At 53.8% G+C, this 6,142-nt stretch overlaps 1 protein-coding gene across 1 annotated transcript in view; it reads right to left on the minus strand.

The window, feature by feature from the left end:
- Window positions 1–3,533, minus strand: part of Tmem184b (transmembrane protein 184B) — a 41,272-nt gene extending 37,739 nt beyond the window's left edge. Inside the window, exon 1 of the mRNA XM_036208258.1 lies at window positions 3,421–3,533. The gene's annotated coding sequence lies outside the window, so the exon portion shown is untranslated. The remainder of the gene's footprint in view (window positions 1–3,420) is intronic.
- Window positions 3,534–6,142: the final 2,609 nt, after the last annotated feature.

Here is a 6,142-nt window from a genome sequence, read left to right on the forward strand (position 1 = left end):
CAAGGACACTTGAGATCTGTGACTTGAGAAGCTATGACCCCAGGAGATCTAGGAGAATCAGGAGTTCAATTCTTAAGAAAACAAGTTCAGGGCTGGCTCAGCACATAAAATGCCTCCCCGGCATACGCTGTAGTGCATACACTGTGCAGATGGGCATGCCTGTGATCCTAGGCATTGGGAGGTAAAGGCTGGAGGATCAGAAGTTCAAGGTCATCCTCAGCCACATAGTGAATTCAAGTTCTGCCTGAAATACATGAGACCCTGCTCAAAAAAAAACAAGTTTTCATTCAGTGGAGCCGAATGACAGAAATCAGCAGAGGCCAGCAGGAGAGCAGGCAACACTCTAAGGGAGGGTCCAGAGGCCTGACCTGGGGCACAGGAACCTTTAGCCCAGAAGATGCAAAAAACAAACAGAAGCAAAGACTAAAGAAGAAACCAGGCACCAAAGGGGCAGCAAACAGGAAGGAGGCGGGTCATCTTGGAGTTCTTCACCAGAACGAAGGAAGCAAGTTGCAGGCTGACAATATGGCCTCATGATACTCGACTGTGCAGGTCACTTCCTCTCAAACTTTCAAAGGCTCCTTGTTGACCACACCAGGATCAAATCAAAACCCTCTGAGAGGGGAAGCATGACAGGCCTCCACATCTGCTCAGGGCTCCTGCTACCTAGAGCTCTCCTCTTCCTCCTCAGTACCAAACCCCCAGTCCTTCAGGACCAGGAAGGCATTCAGCACACCCCATATCAGAGAGAGAGAGAGAGAGAGCGCGCAAAGCTCACCTGTGATCTGAAAGGTGAGCCCCACCTCAGCCGATGGATGATGAAAAGATAACTCATGAGAACACTTGGAACTGGGCCCGGCACACAGTAAGTGCTCAAGAAACAAGCCACTGTCTCTCTTCCTCTGGGCCCGATCAGAGCCCTCTTCCTACCACAGGTAGAGCACTGTCTCAAACGTATTAGTTACATGCTGGGCTACCTCAGCCAAGCACAGCCTTTGACAGGGGGGGCAACCCAGGACTCCGGCCACACTTCCCTGATGGCCAGCAAATTCAGGGCACATAGGAGATATTCAGGAAGTATTTGCTGCCCCCCAAAAGCCTCAGCCAAGGTCCTGGGGCAGACCCCACAAAGAACTCTGAGAGCCCGGCTCCAGGCCTCCCAGCACTCGCACCAAATCCCCAGTCTCATTTGCTGCTACTTGCTTTCAAAACAATAAAGGGCTGTACCTGCCTTGCCTAGCAGTCTCTACTCCAGGGAACAGAGGGAGAGAAATGAGCACAACAGGGACTGGAAATAGCACCGAGCCCTCTTGGGGAGAGGACCGGGCAGGCCGGCCAGCAAACAGGAGCAAAACCTCAAAGACAGAACGGGAGGGAGCTGAGGACATAGCTTGGTGGCACACTGCCTGCCTGGAGGGCCTGAGCCCCGATTCAGTGCACAGGACTTTAAAAAAAAGAGAGAGAGAGAGAAAGGGAGAAAGCAACCCCCAGACAAGAGTCCAGGTCCACAGAACTCAGCCGATGCCCTGTACTAGGACAAGCTGCTTACTCACATCCTTCCCATCTAGAAGCTCTTCTAGGCTTTGCTCGTACAACCCCACTACCCTGGGAGCAACTTAGAACCCATCCCCCAGGACTGCAGAAGGGCACCCAGGTCAGCCCCTGGGAGGTAGATAGAGCCTCTCCACTCACACTAGCCAGTGGGGTCACCATCTGTGTCCACCTCCCCAGCAGACTAGAGGCAGGCAGCAGGTCCTGTCCCTTCGTCTTCTACCCCAGGGACCACGAGGAGAGAATCAGCATAGCAGGACTGGAGACAGCCCTGAGCCTGGCACACAGTAGATGCTAGATGCTCAGTTAGTTACAAGGCAACCTGACAAGACAGTCCCTGACTCAAGGATGACGGAGTCCCCCGGAGCCTACTTGTATCACACCGACAAGTGAGTCACTAAGCCCCTCGCTGCCTCAGTTTCCTCATCCAACAACTATGCACAATACTTTGCTCACATGGCTGCTGTGAGAACAAACTAGGAAAACAGACATGGAAAGCAAAACGCCCCTGAGGAATGTCAGTCACCCAGCTTGGGCTCAACCATCCCTTTGTGCTGAAGTCTTTTTTGCTGGCCTGTTCCCCCTCCCCTACCCAGCACTAAACCCACCTCTGCACTCCTCTGCCTTTGTCTTGTGCTTCTGGAAACCCTGTAGTGACTTATGTCCAAGTCTGATTCTACCCAACCACTTGAGAGTTCCCAGATGCCTAGATCATCGCATCTGTGTCCTGGTGAACACCAGCCTGGCTTCTGGGGCTCCCACACCCTTCCAACTCTGGCAATCAACACAGAATCTTCAAGCCCAACTGTTCAGGACCACGCCTGTAGAAGGCGACCTCAGCTGTGGTGGCACACACCTTTGATCCCAGGTCTCAGGAGGCAGGAGGCAGAGGCGGGTGGATTTCTGAGTTTGAGGCCAGCCTGGCCTACAGAGTGAGTTCCAGGACAGCCAGGGCTACACAGAGAAACCCTGTCTTTAAAAACAAAATAAACAAAAGTAAAAAGAAATCCAGACCTCTAAGACCTGCACCTCTGATGCTGCTCCAGCTGGTGTGTGTGTGTGTGTGTGTGTGTGTGTGTGTGTTGGCAGAGTCTGCCCTGCATTAGCCTCCAGGGCACAGATTGCTACTTCTCTCCTTACATACAGCACCTGGCAGTCAGATGAATAATACATGGCCCCTCACCTCACACAGAGGTATCAGGCAGGCAGACACCTGCTTTGCCCCACCACTGCCTGCAAGGGAGGGAAGGATGAGATGCCCGGGATCTCATACAGTCCCCCAGAAAGGATACCGACTAGAAACTCGGGCCCATTCCCCAGACTCTCTTGCATTGCCACTGCCTGGAGCCCCTTAGAAGTGGAGTCTTATCCAAGCAAGGTGTCCAAGGGCGTGCCCAGGAAAATAGGCACAACACACAGGTCGGACGCACACACTCAAAACCATCTCCAGGGTTCCTTTGAACACCAACATCCTGAGGGCCCCGGCATTCCTATGTGTCCCCCTCCAAATCTATTGACCTGTGTGCAAGGCGCTCACACTCCCCCATGTATGCTTGTACCAGCTGGAGGGCCGACTACCTGGCCAGGTCAAGGCCACTGCACCGGGGACCGGGGACCGACGCCTCCCCGCCCCGGTGGGCCGTGCCAGGCTGGATGCAGCACTCCCCGCGCCGCCCACCCCTGCTCCCCCACGGGCAGGTCCGGTTACTCTCAGGGCCCCGCCACGTTGGCGGAGCGGGCACACCCACGGGCCCCGCGGGGGCCTGTGAGTCCCTTCCTCCCCGCGGGGAGCCCCCAGCGTGGGGCTCTCTCCGGGACGTAGCCCTCGCCGGGCCCCCGCTCATCCCGCGCATCCCGCCGCCCGGGTACCTCAGGAGCCCATGGCGCTGGCGACTGCGGGCGGAGCAGGCGGCGCCGCAGCCCGGTACCTCCGCCGCCGCTGGCGCGTCCCGAGCCCTGCCGACTGCCGCCGCGGCGCGCCTGCGCACTGGGAGCGCCGCTGGCGGGGGCGGGGCCGCAGCGCGCGGCTGAGGTCACTCGCCGAGCCTTAAAGGGGCCGCGCGCTCTGGGAAGCCGCGTGAGCGGGTCTCGGGTCAGGAGGACGGCTCTGTCCTCTCGCAACTCGCAAACGCACTGGGAGACACCTAAGGTCCAGATTTCCGAGTCCCACCCACCACAACCCTGGGATGCACAGACTGACACGCTGGGTACAGATTCTGCCTTGGACACCCGCGGGATGGCGAGCGCTTCAATTCTCTGAAGCCTTTTCTGCGCCTACGCTGAAGGTGGAAGACCTAGTGGCCGTTTGCGACGTGGAGGGTGGGTGTGGGACTATGGAACGGACTTCCACGGAGCGTTTTGTGCAGTTGTGCAAAATGAAACTGCGAAGCACCAAAAGAAGCTTTTTCTTTCCACTCCATCCAGCTCCCGTGGGTCCTGCCCCACCTCGTTCCAAGCCGCCTAGGTAACTGAATTCTGCAAGTGTCGTTCCAGCTCCCCACCCCATTTTGATTTGCGAGGTCCCCACGTCTTACTCAGTTAACTGAAATGCTTAATATGCAACCAAGTTTATTTTTATCTCCAGCTCCAACTGTCTACCGGCGCCTCTTACTTAGAGGGCTCAGTCGCCTCCTCTTCCACGCCTGTTTCCTAACAGCATTCCCCCACCCGTGCTTCCAGGTCAGAAGGTCTGGAATCATCCCTGAATCCCCCCTATCCGCTTGGGCAAGACATCCTGTATCCTAGACTCTGACCTCCTCCACCCCACCCCACTGCAGCCATGTGATCCAGGCTCTGCCCAGGTATTGTGAACTAAGACAGCCCCGGATTTTCCAACCTTGTCCTCTGCCAGTCTGTGTCAAAGTGGAAATCAGAAGGAATTTAAAGCCTGGATCTAAGCCGTTTAATCCCAGCACTCCAGAGGCAGAGCCAGGCAGATCTCTGAGTTTGAGGTCTGGTCTACAGAGGGAATTCCAGGACAGCCAAGGCTACACAGAGAAACCCTGTCTCGAAAAAACAAACAAAAACAAGCAAACAAAACAAAAAACAGCTGATGAGCACTTGCTTAACATTCATTAGACCCTGGGTTTGCTTCACCACGACAATAAAATAAAATAGATAAATAAATAAAACCCAAGTTAAACTATAGCACTTTGCTCAAAACCCTCAACTAGTTAGTTCCTCACTAAATTCCAAATAGAAGCCAACATCTTCCCATGTCCCCCAGGCATGCTGACCTCATCTCCTCCTTTCCCTGGACACAGGCCTCTTGCTGTCCCTTCAGCCAGGTGAAGGCATTCAGCTTCCATGCCTTTGCACCTGCTGGGATCCCAGTTTCCCCAGACACGCTTGCAAAGGCTTGCTCTGCTGTCTACACTAGGGAAACCGAGGCAGTGTTGTTCTGAGACAAGGATCTACCGGAAAATTGCTCAGCCCCTCCCATCCATGCGCTCCGCATTCAACCCCTCGACAGAGCCCTGGTCTCCTGTAAGCACATCGTTTTTTGTATTTTATTCATCTGCCTCCAGGAGAAGATAAGCTGACTGTTGCATTAACATGTTCTCTGGGGATGTGAACAAACAAGTAGGAGGGTGCCCACAACAGACCAGCGATCCCACATGAATCTCCCTCCATGAACCCATGAGTTTATTGGGCTTACTTATGGCCACATGGGTGAGCAGTGACTGACAGCTGTCCTATGTCCATCTCCCATTGCTGCATGTGGCCTCTGGGAGTGTTGGAGTATTTAGGAGGTAGAAAATGAAAGGAAGGGGGACTCTTATAGAGCTATAAGGAGATCATTACCATGCTGGATTGCAACCTTTTGGTGGCACGGCTCTTTTTTTTTTCAATCATCCATGCATCCGTAAGCAACCCTTCATGCTTGCTCCTAAAGGCAGCTGTAATCAAGTCCCTGGTTCACCAGTTAGACTGGGCAGAATCATTCCTTTGTTCTGTGGCTGGTGTCTTACCTGGAACAAGTAGACGTTCACATCTCCCCAGGGAAAGTGCATGCAGCGAAGACAAAGATGTCTGACTTTTGGTTTCCTGACATAAACCAGTACTCAGCATGGGGGTTGGCGTGGCAAAGATGCGCAGAAAGTATCTGGGACGTATGCAGCTATAATAGTTAGGTCCGAAGGGGAAAACCCCGTGCAGGACGCACGGTGGCTCAGGGGGTAATGGTGCTTGACAACCTAGTTTGACCCCTAGGACCTGCATGACTGAAGGAAAAAACCAGCTCCTACAAGTTGTCCTCTAACTTATGTGCACACACAGTGACACACACACACACACACACTAAATAAATAAATTTTTTTCAAAGGGGGAAAAAAGCCAGGAATAGAAGCACACACGTTTAATTGTATCACTTGGGAAGCAGAAACAAGTGGATCTCTGTGAGTCGATACCAGCCTGGTTGTAGCAAGTTCTAGACTAGCCACAGAAAGTGGTGAGACAGTCGCTCAAATAAATAAATAAATAAGCCAGGTGGTGGTGGCTCACACCTTTAATCTGAGCACTTGAGAAGCAGAGGCAGGCGGATGTCTTAGTTCAAGGCCAGCCTGGTTCTTCAGAGTGAGTTCCAGGACAG

This window comes from Onychomys torridus, chromosome 16 (assembly GCF_903995425.1).
Source record: "Onychomys torridus chromosome 16, mOncTor1.1, whole genome shotgun sequence".
Taxonomy (NCBI): domain Eukaryota; kingdom Metazoa; phylum Chordata; class Mammalia; order Rodentia; family Cricetidae; genus Onychomys; species Onychomys torridus.